The sequence below is a fragment of the Podarcis muralis genome, chromosome 6 (genome assembly GCF_964188315.1).
Source record: "Podarcis muralis chromosome 6, rPodMur119.hap1.1, whole genome shotgun sequence".
NCBI classification, from domain to species: Eukaryota; Metazoa; Chordata; class Lepidosauria; order Squamata; family Lacertidae; genus Podarcis; species Podarcis muralis.
In genome coordinates, this window is record NC_135660.1 from 58,988,674 (window position 1) to 59,008,673 (window position 20,000).

General features: G+C 39.7%; 1 protein-coding gene and 1 long non-coding RNA gene across 18 annotated transcripts in view; one reads left to right on the forward strand and one right to left on the reverse strand.

The window, feature by feature from the left end:
* The window catches only part of LOC114597372 (uncharacterized), an 89,540-nt gene extending 72,923 nt beyond the window's left edge, over nt 1-16,617 (forward strand). The window contains exons 4-5 of the long non-coding RNA XR_013393222.1: nt 13,542-13,593; nt 16,412-16,617. This is a non-coding gene — a long non-coding RNA (uncharacterized LOC114597372). The remainder of the gene's footprint in view (nt 1-13,541; nt 13,594-16,411) is intronic.
* EBF3 (EBF transcription factor 3) overlaps nt 1-20,000 on the reverse strand; it is a 166,288-nt gene that overhangs the window by 26,982 nt on the left and 119,306 nt on the right. The window lies entirely within an intron of this gene.

A 20,000-nucleotide genomic window follows, 5' to 3' on the forward strand; every position in this document is an offset into this window, starting at 1 on the left:
ATAAAGCAAATTTGTGTAATGTTAATATTGGTGGTTCCCTATTCTAACTCCTTTACATCTGTCAGCAACCTGATAGCTGAAAATTAATGTACTTGGCCCTTGGGTAATTTATTCTAAGAAATTATCTAGCACTACGCCTTCTCTCTCGACGTAAGTCAGTGTGCTAGATTTAAACATTTTTTCAAAGACAACAACAAAAGAAAATGTAAACACTTGGAATTTGTGCAAGATGGAAAAAGAACATGTTTCCAGATGTTACTAATTCACAGTTTTCATTGTAGACTTACTGGGTATGTATCTCTATCTAGATATGTATTAGAATAAATCCAAAAAGTAATTAGTACCAGTAATTTGTCCTGAATTCAAATTTTACTAAAATAGACTGTTGGGTGTAAAAGAGATGAATGTATGTGCAAAATTATATCATTTAAGATATGTCAGATTACAAGCCTGTTGTATCAAAAGTCATAAAACAAGTCTCCCTTGTGAAATATCTCTTTATTAACCATGCCATAAGATATTAACATTCCTCATTTAGTGGAGGGCCTTTTATCTGTTTCAAATACATTATTCGTCCTTTTAGAGATAAACTGTATTAATATCCATTTGAGTAGGCTACCGCGGCCTAATGCATAGTAATTTTTGTTGGAGAGCTTTTATTTTAGAATAAGAAAATTACACAGCAATAAAAACTGAATGAATAAGAAGCTAGAATAGCAGGGAATCACATTCCATGCCAAATGAGGCAAGCAATCAGACAACCTCTGAAAGGGCCAGATATCCGGTTATCATATGCAGGCCAATATCCAGAGTGGGTCAAACAAATAGGGTCTGACATGACCAAATACACTCAATGATTCTACATGCAGAAATAGCCTACAGCTCAAGGAGGATACATATTTAAATACATTTGAGTGCACTGGAGTTAATCTTGTTACTTTACATGCATTAAAGTCATAACAGAAAAAACATTCTAAATATTTAAGTCATTCCAGTGTACTGAGGGATTAATCATACCACAATTTATAAAATTTTAACGGTCTGTGATGTCAGTTCAAGTTGGGATTGCTGAAGCTAATGTGGCAGCAGAAAATGGTATCAGACTCTCAGCTTGCAGCTGTGACCAGAAAATTTCAAATCTGCCTGCTACAATTAGAAACGTACCGATGGGCAGGATTCAGTGGAATTTTCTTTCTTGTGACACACACAGTTTTAGTTTTCATTTTGATGGCTTAACCTCCTTTGTCAGCTGTTTCTGCCTCAAGGATATTAATATCTAATATCTAAAAAATGTATCTAAGTATTTTACTAGACTTGAATGCTATCTCCATTAAGGCATATGTGTAATTAAATTAAGGTGATGACATATATAAATGCATTATACACACCATAATGCAAATGTCTTCCAGTGGTGCAATCAACCAGTTGTTTGGAATTAACTTTACTAAGTGCACCACAATTTGGCCCAAGAGGGAGCTAAATTATAGTAAAGTCTCAAAAGTTATTCAAATATTCACTTTTATGTACATGGAACCAAACAAATAGGAATTGAACCTTCAGAATATTGCGCATTCTTTATTTGTAGAGGTGGTGTAATACTAGTTGCAGACATATTTTGCAAAAGAAAGTTAAGAATAATCCAAACTACTGTTTTTCATGGTGTGTTTGCTTTAACAGTTATATACTTCTCAGTTTCACCACTCTCGCCATTTAACATACATAGGCCTTTGGCTTCTCCACTTTGACACCAAAGGCAGGACGTGGTTAAGATGGAAAGGAGAAAGATACAGGCAAGATCTTTTGTGATAGCAGCATCTTGTCTGATACAACACAACTGAGACTGTAGGACATGAAAACCAGCCTATCGACCCAATACTCACTTTACTTTTAAAGTAATTCTGCAAAATACACAAGCGTGTTTTTAAAAATAGCATCATTAAACATGTAAAAGGTGACAGCAGCTGATGCAGAAAACAGGCATCTTTATCACTGACAATCCACTCTTCTGGCAAGTTCAGTGTAAGTGAAGGTTGTTTGGTAATAAGGAGTTCAGATTTTTGTTTTAGAAAATCTTAACTGAAAATCTTGAGTACAATAATAAAAACAGGAAGACATTCATTTGCTTAATTCCAGCTGCTGGTTTCAGCTTTTAAATGAGTTTCAGTTTCATTTCAATAATGATCATCTTCCTGTAACTTCCCAATCGTGCATTTGTCATAATGCAGTAATTTTCTAGCTACAAACAGATCCTCATAATGAGGCAGTTTTTCACATTAGCAGCATAACTACATAATAAGAACATCTGCAGTTCCTTTTCCGAGGAACAAGAAAGAGCTTCAGTTAAACCATGGGGGATTGTTAAATAAGATATACTATATTTTACTAACAGGGAACCCATGCCCTGCCTTAACAGACTGCAAGCCTTCAATGTGCCTGAATGAACACAGGTTGTAATGTGTAAAAATTAAATAAAGTAAAATTAAATTGCTCAATACAGAGACATTCCTCTAGAGGGTGTTAGTGATTTCAGTGACAAAGTGCTATTTGCTGACAAGTAGTTTACACATTAACCAGCTGAATCCAAGGGGGGAAAATGCCAATAGCAATTATATCACCTTGAGGTTATTAAATGTCCTACTGATAAGTAACTAGGTGAACTTGACCAGGTGATAAAGACTGCTGTGAGCAAATGATTGTGCAGTGAAGAATGTCTCTTAGTCCTGCTGTTTCTCCAGATAGCTTTCCTTTCAAAAATGACTGTATACAAAGTTGCATTAAAAATGTGTGGTCACAGAAGGCAAAATTGATATTTAACTCCCTGCTGAATACTTCACCCCTATCAGAACACCTTCATCATCTCACCTCAAAAACATTATACAAAGTCTGCAAATGCCTGGGTTTTTTTGGTTTTAAAATGATGCTAAGTTCACCACTTTATCATCAACTGTCTCTACCAAGTGCATTTCATCTATAAGAAATTCAGATGCCTGGGAAATTAAAATTTCAAAGATCTGCTGCAAAAAAAAAATCAATGGGTAGAGATCAATGCTCATAGAAATTTCATGAACTTTGAACTGATATGGGCATGATGATGAGAAGTGGTTGGAATTTCAGGTTGCTGATTGTTCCTCACACAGATGAAAAGCAGCCTACAGGGTTGAGAGGAGGTATACATTTGAGAAGGGCTTTCACTTTAGTTTTTTGTCAGACAAAAAATTAATTTTTGGTCTATTGCAGTAACAAGCACAAATAATAAAAAGGCAGACCTTTTTGATGTGACTCCCTAGTACCACCACTTCTTAAGAGCACCTAATGCTTTGCACATTAACACAGCAAAGAAATGAAATCTGTTCCCTTTGCAGCCGATTGCAGGTGCAAATTAATATTGTAAAATGAAGATCAATACATGGACAGGGCAAAATCAATAGTGGCTAAATTATTGCTGCATTTTCCTCCTCATTCAAGATGAGTTGTGTTTTCCTCTCAAAGTCAATACTTTGCAGCTTTTCTCATTAATTTCTCAATAAATTTGGCAATGAATTTCAATCACAGAACTCGGCCGGGTGAACCAAGCTTTGTGGGATGCATAGGAAACACAAAGGCATGGAGGGGTTGAACACATCATTCATCAGAAGACTCTCTTGCTTGTTGAAGCAGGACTAATATCCCTGGACTACTAAGGACAACCTATATACCATGGGCCTCTCTTTTCCTACTAAGAAACTAGAACTATTTTAGCCAGAATCTAACACAGTTAAACATACTTTAGCCCTCTAAAACCAGGCTTGAGCATACCTAACTCAGTACTGAATTGCAGTATTTGTTTTACTTACTGGTTGCTTGGGAAAACCACTGGTCACTTGATTGGTTAAGTTATCCAGAGGACAGTTCTCACTTCCCCTAGCAAGGGGGCGGACTCCTGGTTTTTCTTTTTTTCTTTTTCAGATTGGCCCTGTCTGTTGGCAGGGAGCAGGACCTGTGGATTCTTCCATGGAATTATTGCTAAACAGCCCAGCTGCTTCCAAGGGAAGGAAGTCCACCACTGCCCCTCTTCTGGCCACACGAGTGGAGCTGGCTAGTGGAGCCAGATTTTCCCTCTCCTGCCCTTTCATGAAAGGAAGAACCAATTGACAGGGCAAACTTCACTGTTGTCTTATTTTAAGAAATTGACACAGCCACGCTGTAGTTAAGCAACTACCACCCTGATTGGTCAGCAGCCATCAACATCAAGGCAAGATCCTCCCATCAGCAAAAAGGTTACAACTCGCTCAAGGCTCAAGTGATGGTTAGCATTTTTTTAGCAATAAAGTATTTTTAAATTAAGGAATGTACATTGTTTTCTAAAACATAATGCTACTTCACACTTAATAGACTACAGTATAGTGTAAGCATAACTTTTATATGCACTGGGGTGCCCCCCCCCAAAGGATGACCTTTTTTTGCGATCATCACTTTATTGTAGTGTTGTGTCCCCAGGCTTATATGGGCAACATGCAAAAACGAAGTTCCTAGAGAAAGGAGAGCAGGCAAAGGAAATTGCCTGTCAGAGACATCACTCTTCACTTTCTGTGGTTCCACAAGACAAATGGGTACTGTAAATCCTAGTCATGGTGCCATAGCTGGCAAGCACAGGGTAACACTGGTATTCTTACTTCTCAAGCTAAAATTCTTGTTCTTTCTCCAGTACCCCAAAGAATTAAGGGATTTGCCTTTGGATGGAAAAGGGGATGGAAAAACAAACAAGCATCCCAAAACACCCTAGTGAAACATCCTCTCTCTACAAGTAACCCCAAACACACAGAGATGATGGGACACACCACATTCCTACTGACATTTCACACATGGCAAATTCCTCAGAGCATGGATAGACAACATGGTGCCCTCCAGATGTAGATTACAATTCCTATCAGCCCAAGCCAGCATGGCCCAATGATTAGGGGTGAGGGAAGCCTCAGTTCACAACATCTGGAGAGAATCAGGTTGGTCACCCTAGCCTCAGAAAGATTCAGTCACAGGAAAAAAGGGTGGCCACTTAGAAGAGGCAAAATCCAACACAGGAACAGAGACTTAGAAGAGGCAAAATCCAACACAGGAACAGAGACTTCCCTTCAAGTACTTTCCAGAACTGACCAAAGCCATTCACACTCTGGAATTCACTCAAGAGATAACACTGCAACTTCAGAGCCACTCGATATCTTATTTCCCAAAGAGATCAATTCCTTTTTTTTCACAAGCCCAAAGTAAACATGGTGGCTTAGGCAGGTTTCTTTCAACTAAGGTTGTTTTCCCTCTGTATGGCCTTGATGACAGAGCCCTCCATAGATGCTATTCATCAGAATGATACAGCATTAGTTTCCATGTGGCTTCATAGCTTATGTCAGAAAGCCAGGCAAACATACTTCATTTATTTCTCCAAACGTGAGTTGAGGACATTCAAGTTTAGCTGGAGTGCAGCCAAATATACAGGAAAGGGAACTTCTATATCAACCTCTGGAAGGACAGAACCCTGTTACAGGGAAGTAGGAAGTATCAGGCATGATACCAGTCCAGATTCCCACCCAAGCCAGATAGTGGGATGCTTTCAGCAGTTTGCAACAGATGGCAAATGTCCACAACAGATGCCTGGATGCTGGAGACAATGTCCATGGGGTACATCCTGGGGCTAGCCAATGAGCCCTGGTTTATCAGCTCTCCAAGAAAATATCAAGAGTGATAGATGAGAAGGGAAAAAAGAATCAAAATCTCAAAATGGTGCTGAAATATATGGAAAACTTTAATGAAGGATATAAAGAGCCTGGCGTGTTTCAGCCAGCACTTTCTTTAGGGCAAACAAAATAAAACAAAAACACTTAGAATACTTCAAAAAGGAATCTTTCTCAAGAATGAATATGTCTGCGGGTGCATTGGGTATCTGCAGGCTTAGAAAAAAACTCAGCAGTTGCTTGATCATCTGGGAGTAAGATCAACACTCTGGCATTATACCTTTTGAAGGAGACCAAGTTGAAGGAAAGGACCTTAATACGGCCAGTTCACAACAGCTGCCAGACCATTCTCTTATATCTATCAGAACTCCTGAGTATTATGGTAGCTTGTCGAGACATGGTAGATTGTTCTCCTCTTCTCACAAAGTCTCTTTTGATGCTTCTATTGCTTTGCTAGCAACAGATCTCAGATTTTCAGGTGTGAGGGCAAGAATTCTGTATTTTTTCACCTCCACATCCGTAGGCTCTCCAAGAATCTTGGGACTTGCCCTGTGAAATGTGTTGGTTGACAGAAAATGACTTGCCCAAATACACAAAGTGAGATTTAATAGTGGGGACTTGTATCTATAGCTTCTTCTTTAGGGTTATAGCTTCTTCTCTACTCATTAGGTATCACAGGCTGTTAGCTTATTATCTGTATTAGTAACACTGACATCTTAATTTTCAATATTGCCTACAGTCTTCATATCGTAGAAGTCAACCACAACAGAATGTACTTGTGTGTCATTTCCTTGGGGGGGGGGACCCCCTTTGTCCTCATCTCCTTATTCTGAGTCAGTTCACTCTTCAGTATTGTCTACACTTACTGGAAGTGGCTTTCTAGGATTTCAGGCAGGGTTTCTACCAGCCCTATCTATAGATGCTGGGTACTGAACTAAGTGCCTTCTGCATGCTCTACCACTGACCCCATTGCATCTAGAAATCTTGAAAATCAAAAAGAGATTAATGTTCATGTGAAAGCTTTCCACGTGAAGGGAGATTTTTTTATGTGGAGGTGCTTTCAAATAAAAAAAAGGTTCTTGCTTTAAAAATGTAATTTTTTTAAACACATGGAAAGTTATCCATCTAGGTAGTAACTTATCAAGTCATATGTCCTTGTAATAAATAAACATTATGTTGCTTTTTTCTTGTTCTGTTATTGGCTTTGTGTCACCTGGTTACCCTAGTGATTATAAAAACAACAGAAACAAGCAGGAAATCTAAACAACTTGGTATCTAGTCCAAAGCCAATATTATTTCATATTTTTAAAATGAACTTATTAATTTACCTTTTCAAACAAAACAATCACATCAAAAGTAAATAAAAGGCAAAATAAAACCAAACCAAGCACTCTCTGGTAGTATGTAGTCCAACTGAGCAGAATAAACAAACAGGACATCTGAAACAAAGTCCTTCTACTCACTATCATGCCCAAATAAACCAGCTCCTTTACCATCGTGGTATTAAGTATATCCAAAGCAAGGCTTATGAGTTCAGTGGTCTGGAGGCATTACCCTCACGATTTAACGAATGTAATGAATGGCCCAACATTAATTGAGAGGGGCTAGCACCAGTGGGGAGAAAATTCTAACAGCAGCCACAACCAGTCAAAGATTTACAGGCCACCTGCTGCAAAGCATCAGGGAATATAAACAAGGAAGCCAGCATCTTTGCAGGGTATGATGTGGGAAACCATAGCCAGTATCTCTTTATCTCTTGGAAGACCCACACCTTTAAAGTTTGGGTCACCCTACACTCCCACCACATATGTATATAGGTTCTCACAGAATTACACCCGTACCAACATTTACTGATAGGCTTTTTAAAATTTGCCTCAACTTGACAAAAGTACAATACCAGTTAAGCACTACCTTCAACATGGAACATGTACGGTGCTTCCAATTTATCATATTTGTTTTTTTTCAAATCAGTTGCCCAAATTTCTTTGAGCCCAATAGCCTTACTGCTTAAGTTATCTTTTTATTGATAACATATATAATTCATTTTAAGCTATCCTCTGGCCTGTTACAAAGACATTCAACAAATTTTGGCTCTCAGAACAGGCCAACGTTATTCATGATGCAGATAAAAACTCATGAATGCCACCAAGTTTACATTCTTTAGCCAATCACAGTTCATGGTTTAGTATATGTGGCAACTGCATTCCATTTTATGCACCTACTTAAAACAAAGGGGCACACCTAGAAATGTAATGTGTGAAATAGCCCTGGACTGATCCAAGATGGTGTCCATAGTAGTGATATCAATATAGCTAAGTCCAAGGACTGCTTCAGACTATATGGTAGCCAGTGCACACACACAAGCAAGCCACAGCTGATTCTGACCCATGGCATGTTCACCTGCATAACATAAATGTATGTTTTCCCAACTTTTATGGATACATGTAAAATATTTTCTGTGGACCTGTGAAAAATATGGTGTGTGAAGTGGCCCTAAACCTCTGCACCCAAAGTTACAATTTTAATACTAGGTTTGAGAGGTTTGTGGCTGAGGCTGTCCAGATGGTTTGTGACCTGGTAATCTGGGAAGTCTAAACCTGGTATAGTCAACTCATCACTGATTATCAATATTGTACTGTAGAGTCAAAGGCTGAAGTATGCAAATCTCAGTCATGCTTCTTTTTTCATTTGGAGCAATTTCATTTAGTTTTAAAAAGCTAACTTTAATGCTAATTACCCCAGCCTTCTTTCCAACTTCTGTCTCTTAGCTGCTTGAACTCACAGCCTTCAGCTTTCCCTGAATGCCAGGGATTGTCACAGTAATGAGGAAAGTTTTTCACCAGCTCTGTCTGGCATAAAGGCTGAAAACCCTTTTGAACAATTTGGACCTATTGTGCTTTCTTGCATTGTTTTGAGACTGCTCTTAATGCCTCTTCATGAGTTTTAACTTGTACTGAATTCAGCATCCCTCCTAACTGGGGTGAGATTTCAGAAGCGTATTACACTCCAGCATTTGCACTGGCTTCATATTGCCTTCCAAGAACAAGTCAAGGTCCAGGGTTAGGGTTTTAATTCATGCAGTATCTAATAGTTTAGGCTTAACATAGCTATAGCCAGTTTCCCTACATTACACTGTGATCTCCTGAGATAAACGGAGAGTCGGTTGTGAAACAATCCAGAGAACAAGAGATTCCTTGTTCTCGTGCGAACAAGGGGCCTCACATGAAGAGGTTTTTACTGCTGATTTTCTTCAACTGTGGGGACTCCATTTCCATGGAGGCCTGCTAAAGCCTGAGCCTGATGGCCAAACTAAAAGTGGCATTAGTCACATAGCTCTGTTTCTAAGTGAAGGGTGTTGTTGACAGATAGCAGGGAGGCTATTTGAATTGGGCATGAATAAAATGAATGGGGCATTTTGGGGCGATGCAAATTGGAGGCACACGTGGCCCAGTCTGGATCAGTTCTACAACAAGAGGTCTTAATGTGCTGATCCAGATCAGGACTTCTGTCCTCGCTTTTTGTTAAAAAAACAACAAAAACCCAAACCCTTGCACTTAAGGACAGAACAATGAGACTAATGTCATGTGCAGTTTGACACAAGTCAGCTTTTTGAAGTGATTTTAATCCTTTTAAATCGGACCGGCTTTTACAGCAAGATAAACTAATGATCCTCATAAAAATTACATTCATAGTAATTCAGCAAATATGTTCCCTTCCTCTCCATATTGTTGTTATATAACTAGAGCTGGGCAATACCTGGTTTTCAACATCACGATATATCAGCAGCTAAATATTGTGATATACTGATATATCACAATGTCTCACCTTAGGGGGAGGAAGCAGCAGCTGAGATATATTGTCCAGCCCTACAGCTGAGCAGGCCTTCATACCGCTCCGACTCACACAAACCAGAAGGGTGGGGTGGGGCTTCCTCAAAGGTGCACGTGGGCTGGCAGATGGCGCCCAAGCCTGCCTCCGCCTCTGTCCAAGCAAGCAAGCAAGACGCCCCTTTCCTCCCAGACTGTCACCTACAAAGTGTTCCAGCACAATCCTATGCATGTTGACTCAGAAGGAACACAGTGCTATTTTTCTAGAAAAAGAGGTGCCTGAACTCGCCATGCACACTTTCCTTGTTCTCTTAAATGGCAATGGTGCCCACCTGAGAGGTGCTGGAACTAAGTTCTGGAGAGTTCCGGCTGGGGGGAAAAAGTCCTTGAAGGAAGTCTCCACAAGTTCAACAGGGCTTACTAGTGAAAGTGTTTAGGATTACATACTTAGTGCATGTACTCAACATGCATATCATTTTGCCTTGATCATCTTGGGGGGTGGACGGAGTAGGTTACAATGGCAAGGTGTAGTTCCCAAACAGATGAATGGTGTTAATGCAAATTTCTAACAGAGCTGCAGTAAACAACACACATACACAGCACTTATTTCTACTAATGGTCCCTCATGCAGTTAGGGATAAGAGTAAGGAAGTCTAATCCCAATGCACTACCTCCTAAAAGAATTGGGCACATGTTTTCATTTTTCACTATATAATATTTTTCACCATATAATATTGCTGCATTTCCAGGCTTTCCATAAATGTTCCACCAAGTATATTAACAAAAAAAATCAACAATTTACCCAGATGTCTCTAGCAAAGAAACAGTTTGAACTTCAGAACCAAAGGAGTGTTTGAACAGACCACACAATTCTGAATTCCTAGTGGATGACAACACTAAGACTATTACCTAGGGATTGATGCATTGCTAATGATGCTACAACAGTTGGATAATTCTAAGATAGAAGTATCCAAATAGTAACTAAAACCACACATATTCTTTTTGTGGCCTAAAACTACTAGCATTTGATATTTAGGTTAATACAAAGGAGCATGGCATTTTGAGAATACATTTCACTAATGTAGCAGAATATTTATCAACATTATTTATCATTTTACGAATATGATAGAAGTATTTTCCCAATAGGGTACAGAAACATGAATACTGTGTCAAAGTGAACAATACGTTCTGTTTTAAGTATTAAGTACTCCAAGATGCTTCACTAATTGAGATATATTTTAATAATGCAAACCATAGTTGTGCTTGTCCCTCTTCATATTTGTTGTATTTGGTGCTTACTCCTCCCGATGGGCACTATAGTAAAAGAGAGAGATTTGCACCACCTTTTAAAGACTGAATTCCAGCTGACCCTTGAGTGGATGCAGCATGAAAGATTTATTCCTCTGCTGCCTGTAGTCCTTGAGATATTTTGAGTCCCATTCTGCCCTCAGTCGAAAGAGTACCATGAAAATGGTACAAAGTGCCCTGATGTAACAAAGGCAACACATGTATGGAAGCAGGTTTCCACATGTACATCCTGTGCTAAACTGAGAATCATGGGAGCAAACAGGTGCTGAATGCACACTTCCCAATACTTTATTGTGACGTTTAGGACCTAGAGCAAAACACGCTATTCTTATTTTCGGAACCATGCATGGGGCTCCAGCTGGATAATAACCAGTGCTGTTTGGAGGTGAGGAAACTGAATTCAAAGTCTCCTCCTTTCTAAATGTGTTTCAACAATGTGAATGGTAGATAGGTACCTACAAATACAGTGGTACCTTGGGTTACATACGCTTCAGGTTACATACGCTTCAGGTTACAGACTCCACTAACCCCAAAATAGTGCTTCAGGTTAAGAACTTTGCTTCAGGATAAGAACAGAAATCGTGCTCCAGCAGCATGGCGACAGCAGGAGGCCCCATTAGCTAAAGTGGTGCTTCAGGTTAAGAACAGATTCAGGTTAAGAATGGACCTCCAGAACGAATTAAGTACTTAACCTGAGGTACCACTGTACAGAGCAGTGCTACATGTGCTTGGGCTCAGGCCAGAGTCTCAGCATCAAATAGTTTAAACTCATTACAGGAAGGAATTGGAAATTTTTATTTCTCTTAGGAAAAAAAGCATTGCAGACTAGGACAAGGGTGGAGAGCCCTTGTAAGCCCAAGGGTCACATTCCCTCACAGGCTGCATAAAAGTGTGACCAGTGGCAGGAATGAGCAGAGCAACCAATGTGGCTGTTGCCTTTGTACAAAGGCCATGGGCAATACATGCACAATCCAGAGGTTTCAACAAACACATCTCTCCATTCAGGCAAGAAAAAGGCATTACCAAAGTTACAGAACACATTCCAGCCCAGCAAGAACACTCAAGAAGAGGGTAGAAAAGGCACAGTGTGGCATGATCTGGGGAGACTCCCAAGGGCTACATAGTGAAGTCTTGAGAACCGCATTTCAGCTCCTGGCCTTGAGGTCCCCCCCCCCAGGGTCTAGGAAATGATCCAATGTAGGCTCTTTAGTTTGGTAGTCTAACCAGGGTAATGGGGTCAACACCACAACTCTAGAGCCTATTGCCAAGGGCGCTTCCCAGCCAAGGAATGCACACGGCAGAGTGTTAACTCTTTATTGTCAAAGATAACTTATGCTGCTTCTACAGCTCTGGAGACCTACACACACCAATCAAGCACCTAGGCAGCTATTCCCAGGTCTGTGCTCTATGGAGCAGTCACAGCAACGGGGGACCACTCCACCAGTTTTATGTCCCTGCCCCAAACAGGCAGCATGCATGTAGCCAGAGACTACACCGACATGGAAGTTGCTTCTGCTCTTCCCACTGCAATTCTCTCCTTGTTTGGGGAGACAGTGTGGAAGCACCCGGCCCTTCACTAGCCTGGCCTGCCTCTTCCCCCACCTCTGAAACTCCCCCTGCCTCTGATTCTCACCTCATGGCTGGGACAGGTGTGTCCCCCCCCCCCCAGGCCACTGCCTGCCTCTCTGGAGTTGGACTCTAGCCCCGCTTTCCTCAGTGCATTCTGCTAGTCCCTGACACCAATGCAATTGGGGCTGCCTACACCATTGAGAAGATGGAAGGCAGTTTTTGCTCTCTAAGCTGGTCCATTAAGGCAGTTTACTTCCTTTCTCCCATTTAATGGACATGGGGAAGTGGATGCTTCAAAGAGTGCTATAAGGCAGTCCACACAACCCCATTTTAGCTGAAACAGGAGCATGGAGGCTGCTTTAAAACGCTTCTCAAAAGTGCTGCTTGAAGCACCTGATTTTAAGGGGGGGTGATGGGGGGGGACTCTCTTTCTCTCTCCACTGTTGCTGTCACCCACTGCCTTGCAGCAGAAGTGTAGCAGCTGCTTCAAACTGTGTTTTTGAGAAGCACTTTAATCCTCACTCGTCATCTGTTGCACAGGGATTAAATCCTGCTGCCTTGACTATGAGATCCTGTTCACTGCTGGAAAGAGGGCACATGGTCAATGCAGGACTAAACCATGTCTTCCTGCTGATATCACCAGTGACGTCAGTGGGTGGGCGTGGCTTGGATTAGTTGGGAATGCAGTAAGTAGGAATGGGGTACATTTCCCTTCCGTGCCTGCTCTGGTCCTGTTCAGCCTCTCTTCCTCCATGGATGCAATTTGCATTTTAAAAGTCTGTATGTTGAGTGCAAAGCTGCATTTAACATCATGTCAAGTTTGCACTTATTTCTAAATGTTTGGAACCACTTGATGGGTGGGTGGGTGGGTGGGTGTAGCAGAGTTGACTGGCAGAACTGAGGCTTATGTGGAAGGAGCCTAAGGTGGGACTGGGGCTAAGCTTTGTGTAATACCAATTTTCGGAAGCACCTGGTACCACATATAGTTATGAAGATGTGTAAAAGTTTTCAGTAGCCAAAACCTTGGGTTATTGAAGGAAAAGATGAAATGCCTATTCAACAAAAATGCTTTTACAAAAAAAATTGTTTGATATACTGTGTCTTTCATTTGTCCCGTGTAACGATGTTTTCATAGGCACAGTAGAGAGGAAAGAAGAACTGGGAGAAAAAGTATCAGTGAAAACAAAGTAAGAGCTTTATGCATGTGATCATATTTTTATCAATTACGGAGTAAAAGGAAATGACCCTTTTGTCCTTTGGGGGCAGGGGCGGGCGAGATGAATGAGTATTTCCTTGCCGTTCTATTTTGTCAGTTTTGGTACCACAGAGTCAATAACTTCACCTTCATGCAGAAACTCTGTGATTTATAAGTTCCTCCTTTACCCAGTGCTGCCACAACCTGGAGAAGTGGAGCCAGTTGTGATGCAGAGATCAGACTTTGGTCACAGCTACTTGGGAGGGGGGGTGGAGGAAATAAAGCACTCTCTGATGATAGACAAATGTGTCTTGTTAGCAACAGCCAAAAAGCGCTTGACTTGTACTAATAACAAAAAGGCCATGTTGGTCACCATGGGTCTAAAGACGAAGCACCCTGTCACTGCCTTGGTTGGGAAATTAGCAAATAATGTTCCTTTTCTTTGATAAATGGGTGACAGTTCTCTCTCACCAATCATTTTTTAACATTTTGATGCATGTCTATGATCCCGCTGGAGGAACAGAAAAGTTTACTGGCCCTCAATTTTCAGATGATGAATGGAACACTCTAAATGTGCGATTTCTGTATGAAGTATAGTTCATTTTAAGCAATTCTAGTAAATGGGTGTCACTGATTAGAACAAATAGTCTACTTGTGCAATAGCACAAATGGTATGTCTCATTCTTCTGGTCTCCTTTGAGACAGAAAAGAAAGGGGACAACAATGACCACGTTATACTTATTGGAACTGCAGCGGTTTAAAATGAGCTGTTTTATGCAATCTTAAGATATTGTCAGTGTGATAGGAAACCAAATCAAAAAAATTTATCTCCATTATTGCCGGCCTAATTGAAATGCTTATCGTACTGAAAATGAAAAGACAATGCTAAACAGAATCTCAGTATCTAAACAGAATCTTCCCATTTCAGCTTTTATAAAATATGTTTTTTGCTAGATAAGCTATATCTAGCATAATATTTGTTTGTTTTAAAATTAGAACATAGTAAAATTAAAGTATCGGCTGTAACAGTTTTGTCTTGGGGGTGGGGTGGCACAAATTAGCCAATCAGTTTTGAAGAACATTTTAGAAAGAACCATCCTGATAAAAAGATAAGAATATCTGTCCCACTTTTAAAGGACCTCCTGGCAACTGTATTGGTCCATATTTATTGGCCTGATCAATAAATAACCAATACTATAAAAAGAAAAAGATGCCTTGTGGATAATGAAAGAATTAAAAAGCAAGCAGGAGACAATTAGAATTGCCAGGAATGCCAAAACAGCAGTAAGTGTTCTTTTTAAGTGCTAGCCAACCAATGTTAACCATTCATTATCTGTGTTTTATTAATAATTTTTCATGATGACAAAGTTCTGTGGTTAAGAACTATAATTGAATATGTACAAGAAATTATCAGGTGGTTTGAATTTAACTAAGGCATTAGCATTTAGTTTAGCATAGTAAAAATAGTATGATTTGTGGGAGGCAATTAACAATCATTTGCTCTGTGGATACAAGTAATTTGTTTAAAGAGCACTGACCTATGAGACAGCTAGTTTGTGTTGGCTGTGATGGAAGGGAGCTATTGACTCTGAACACAGTGTAGCAGTCCCATTGACAAAGCCACACTGGAATTTACACGGAAGATCCTTAAATGCTCAAAGCTTGTGAGATCTTTTCATAGGGTGAAGTAGTTAAAAACAATGTGTACTAGCTAAAATGGATAAATATACAGATGGTTAACCCTGGAGCACCCGGAACAAAAATACAGTTACAAATACAAGATATTCCCCTCCCTGCAATATTGAGCAAGCGTAGGAGTATCGTGCATTTTTGTTTACACATAAGTAGTCTATTAAGAGGAGTGATTACTTGTTATGTAATCATTTCATAAGTCTGAAGCTGAATGGGGTTTTTTTTGTGCAGGAATAATTGTTATTCTGATAACTAGTGAATGTGTCAAAGGCCTGGAAATGGTTCAACATTCAGATTTTTCTGCTTTGGTGTTGGATATGTTTACCCTTGTTGTTGCAATTGGGTTTCGTGTACTGCAAGTGATACTTGAATCCCTGTTCTCTTTTTTGCTTGAACAAAAGTTAACCAAACTGAGGAGGAGGGAAGAAATGGGCTGCAAAACACTTAGCTGAAAGAGATACGGCTTGGCATGGTTTTCTTTTGCCCACCAGGAAACTATTATGTAAAATGCACTCCAGCAAAATAGTGACATGCTTACACCCAAACTGGTGTACACATACTACTGTTTTCTTAAAGACAACATACATAATGATTCCTCATAGTTTCAAATGTGTGCTTTAAAAAAAAAAACACTAACTGCAACATAATTCCATTTAGAAGCATACAAATCACAATTTGCCGTAATCAAATAACATTGCAATGCTTATAATCTAATTAAAAAGTAATCTCAGATATTTAATTTAAGAACCTTCAATGACTGCTAGTAAGTAAAATGATGAATCTAACCTGCAGAAAGCTGCTTAATTTAAATACACCAGGAATTTTATTTTCAGGTAAGAACAATTTTAATTGTCATTAAACAAGCAAGTGATACACTACTTGACAAATATTAAAACAAGTACTGCACTCAATTATTAATTTGCACTGTTCACTTTTAAATGCAGCAAATATCTCATTAATTTAATTTTAGGTGCCCACCAGTTTATATTGCATTTTACAGTCTAGAAGGCAATTTACTAACTGGCAATTACATACAGAATGATTGTTAATTCTGCTCCTAAGTGCTAGCTGCTTGAAAACTGTTATGTCTCTCTAATTTTTGACCTTCTTACAACAAGGGTGAGGTACACTGGGAATTCCAAGGACTAGTGGAGAAGAGCTGGACATGTCATTTGTGACTCATTCTTTTAATTCACCGTGCTAATCAACTGAACTGCCACAATCTCCCAAGGTAATTGTATCTTTACAATAGTTGAAAGCAGCAGGCAAAAAGGCATGGATAGATGGTAATAGACCTTCCTCTCAGCCTGCTGAGAAACAGAACAGCAATCTTACTATATGTGACTAATAGGGCCTGGTGCAGGGGGGCTGTGTTGTTGTTTTCCCTTGTGTTTAAAATCTGGTACTTTTATATTGGTGTACACACACACACACACACACACACACACGTCATTTAAATGTCTCAACTTCTGTACTTTTCAAAAGCAGTTTTCTCCACCACACTGCACCCTTGTTTCATTATTCTGCAGCCTTGTTGCCCTTTGTTCCACCTCATGCTGAGAAGGTTAAATGTTAGAGTGCCAAGCCAGACTGCAAGCATGGTGGGACACTGATGGAAAACAGATGCCCTGGGGATTCTGCCCCTCCCTCTTATGGGGCCACATAATTTTCATATTGTGAAATACAGTGAAGTTTGGCTCAGTTTTCAATGGTGAGTGTAATTTCCAATGATTATCTCATTGTCCCCATCAATTTGGGGGCAATACAAATCAGACTGAAGTTTCCAGGTCAGACAGGCTGTGACCTTACCCTTCCTCTTACTTTCTGTAGCCATATAGGCTTCCGTGCCCCTTAAAAAGCATTTGAAACGTGTAGTCTTGCAAGTCTTTATTTTTATGCTTCCAGTAAATTAATTGCAGCCACAGCAGTTTTAGTAACTTTGATTCACTTAAATGTCGTTCTTTAACATTTCCTATGACTTCTTGTGAAAGGGACAAAGAATAAATTGATCTTTATGAGAATGTGACTTTTAAACACTGTAAAACTATGAAAGTTTATGTGGAGAGAACCATTCAATAAATTCCATTTATCTATTGAGTTTTGAAGACTGAGGCCAGGTTCTCATTAGTGCGTGCTCTGAAGTCGGTGGAACTATCCATTTACATTAGCTAATGTATCAGGATTATAAATAACTGCTTTTTAAAAAAAGAAAAAGAGAGAGGACCCCACGACATAAACACTTATAGGTATCCTGACAGAGCTGAGCAGGACTACTTGCAAATAGACATTTTCAGAATAGACTCCCAATATAAAACCAGCTAGGCTCTGGGAAGCTAATAACATAAGTAGCTCTTCAGATGTTTTAGTTATCAGACACTCAAAGAAATCCATAAACTACAGTGTTGCATCATAACCACCATTGAACATGTCTGCTAAAGTGTTTACCACACCTGCACATATCCTCTATTTTAATTGCCATTTCATCTATATAAAATTCCTTAATATATCATAATAACTAGGCTATTCTTGGGGAACGTATGGCCCTCCAGATGTTATCAGCCCTGCTCAGAACAGCTGGTTGGGTATGATGGGGTTTGTAGTTCAACAGCATCTGGAAGACCATAGCTTTAAAAATATCTGTATGGTGCTTTTCCAGACATACCCCATCCAATGCAGCCTATATTAATAAAAACTACAAGTACAAGAAATCAGTATTAACTAAAACAAAACAAAATCAATATTACTTATACAGAAAATGAAAACCACAAGAATAAAAACAGAGTCACAAAAATAAAAACAGACTCCAACATGGTATTCCAGCCTCCATCTAGTGAACAGGACTACAACTGATTGGGGAAAGACCAGTTGAAACAAATGAGTGTTATTAAAGGACTTCCAAAGTAGCCACTCACCTCAGCTCTACTGAGACTCAACTGGTTCTGATATCCCTGCTGTAAACCCTGCCAAAGTTATCACCGCTATAGCCACCACTAATTATTGCCTCACTAAGACAGCCAAGACGAGAACTTTTAGGAAGTCAGGATGCACTGTGACCAGATAGTAACAACTGCCAATGGCCTCAACCTATTCAGTTCCCTCCACCTCAGATTTTCTCTTAAAGTGGGCGCTCTCTTCTTGGTACTCTTTTCTCACGGCCACAATCCATCAGAAGATTTGGCATGCTTAAATGCCCTGACTTCAGGGGCTAAAACTTCCCTAATTCTGTGTTGGATTGTGGCTGATACTTGTAGCATACATGCCTGACCGTAGAAAGATGGTTGGTGCTCATATACCTTTATTTTCATTTTACTTAACAAAAATCATATACCACTTGATTGTAAGAAAACTTCTAAGTGGTTTACAGAAATAATAAAAAAGCTGTCCAGAAATATGTGCTCTGAGTTATGAACCACTTCTCTGTGCATAATATAGTCATGTTAAATAAACAAGGAGTCTAACTGGGTGTAGCATGAGGCGGTAGAACTACCTTTCGGATTCCCTCCCCCTTAGGGTTTACAACCTTTGAAATCTTACATCCAATCCAATGCACATTGACTGACATTGTAGAGTGTTCTCCACTGTGCCACCTCAGAATGTGCACCTAAGCTTTCCAACGAGAATTCATGGGCATACAAAACTGTACCATGGTAGTTAGTATACATTTCAGTTATGTCACAAACCTGTTACTTCGGAGCAACATGTTTTGCAAGTTCTATGTTATCAGGCTTTAGTATTTTCCACAGTCATTATAAACTAGCAAAGGAGTGTCTGTTTAAGATAAATGTAGTTCATTTGTACATATTAATTGATTACATCTCTTCCAGATGACATTGTCAGTAGGATATATTAGTAAAGGAGTATGACCCTGATACACATTCATCTTTTCAGTCTAGTAAGCTTCCTGCACTCATTTTTTTTTTATGTCAAAAGGATTATGTACAAATTAATGATAAAAAAATTCAAAAATATGCTCTCTGGCATTGTTATACCTTACCATTACGTGTGTTTTAAATAAATAAATAAACTTGAAGCACATTAATTGCAGCACGTGTCCTTATTTCCAAATTTTGCGTCATGAGAAGTTGTTGTTGTTCAGTAGCAAAACGTATTTCCAAACATGGTATCTCAGAGCACCTCATTAATTTCATCAAAATGTAAGCATGAAATACCGGGCAGAATCACCATAGTCCCACAGGGATTTAGAATAGCTTGAGTAACATTTCAACGTACTCGGAAGGGTTAAAACCAGCACAATGTGTATGTACCCTGCCTTGTCTTTTAGTGGAGGGAGGTACAAGTCCACCTTTGTACCCACAGAGGCTTTTAACAAATTATTTCTTTACCATGAGGGCTACAAAATCTGGGCATAATCCGTTGTTAATGCCATAATGGAAGAGCGGGGAACCTCCAGCCCTCAAGCCTAAGCAGTCCTGGCACGATTCCTCATTTGTTCCACAAGGCTATTTTAGTCAAGCCACACCCACCTAGCCTCCACATATGACATCAAATGTGGGATGTGTAAAAATGAGGTTTGACCAAAGAGGGTTTGCCATGTGCTCAGTGCTTTGCAACACCCAACTATCAGTCGATTGCTGGGGTATGCATAGTTGATCATCTACTTGAGCAAAAACAGGACGCCTACCATCATAGTGATGCCAGGTGACTGAAAGGTGGGCAACTCTGCCCACCTGTCGAATTTAACCCAAG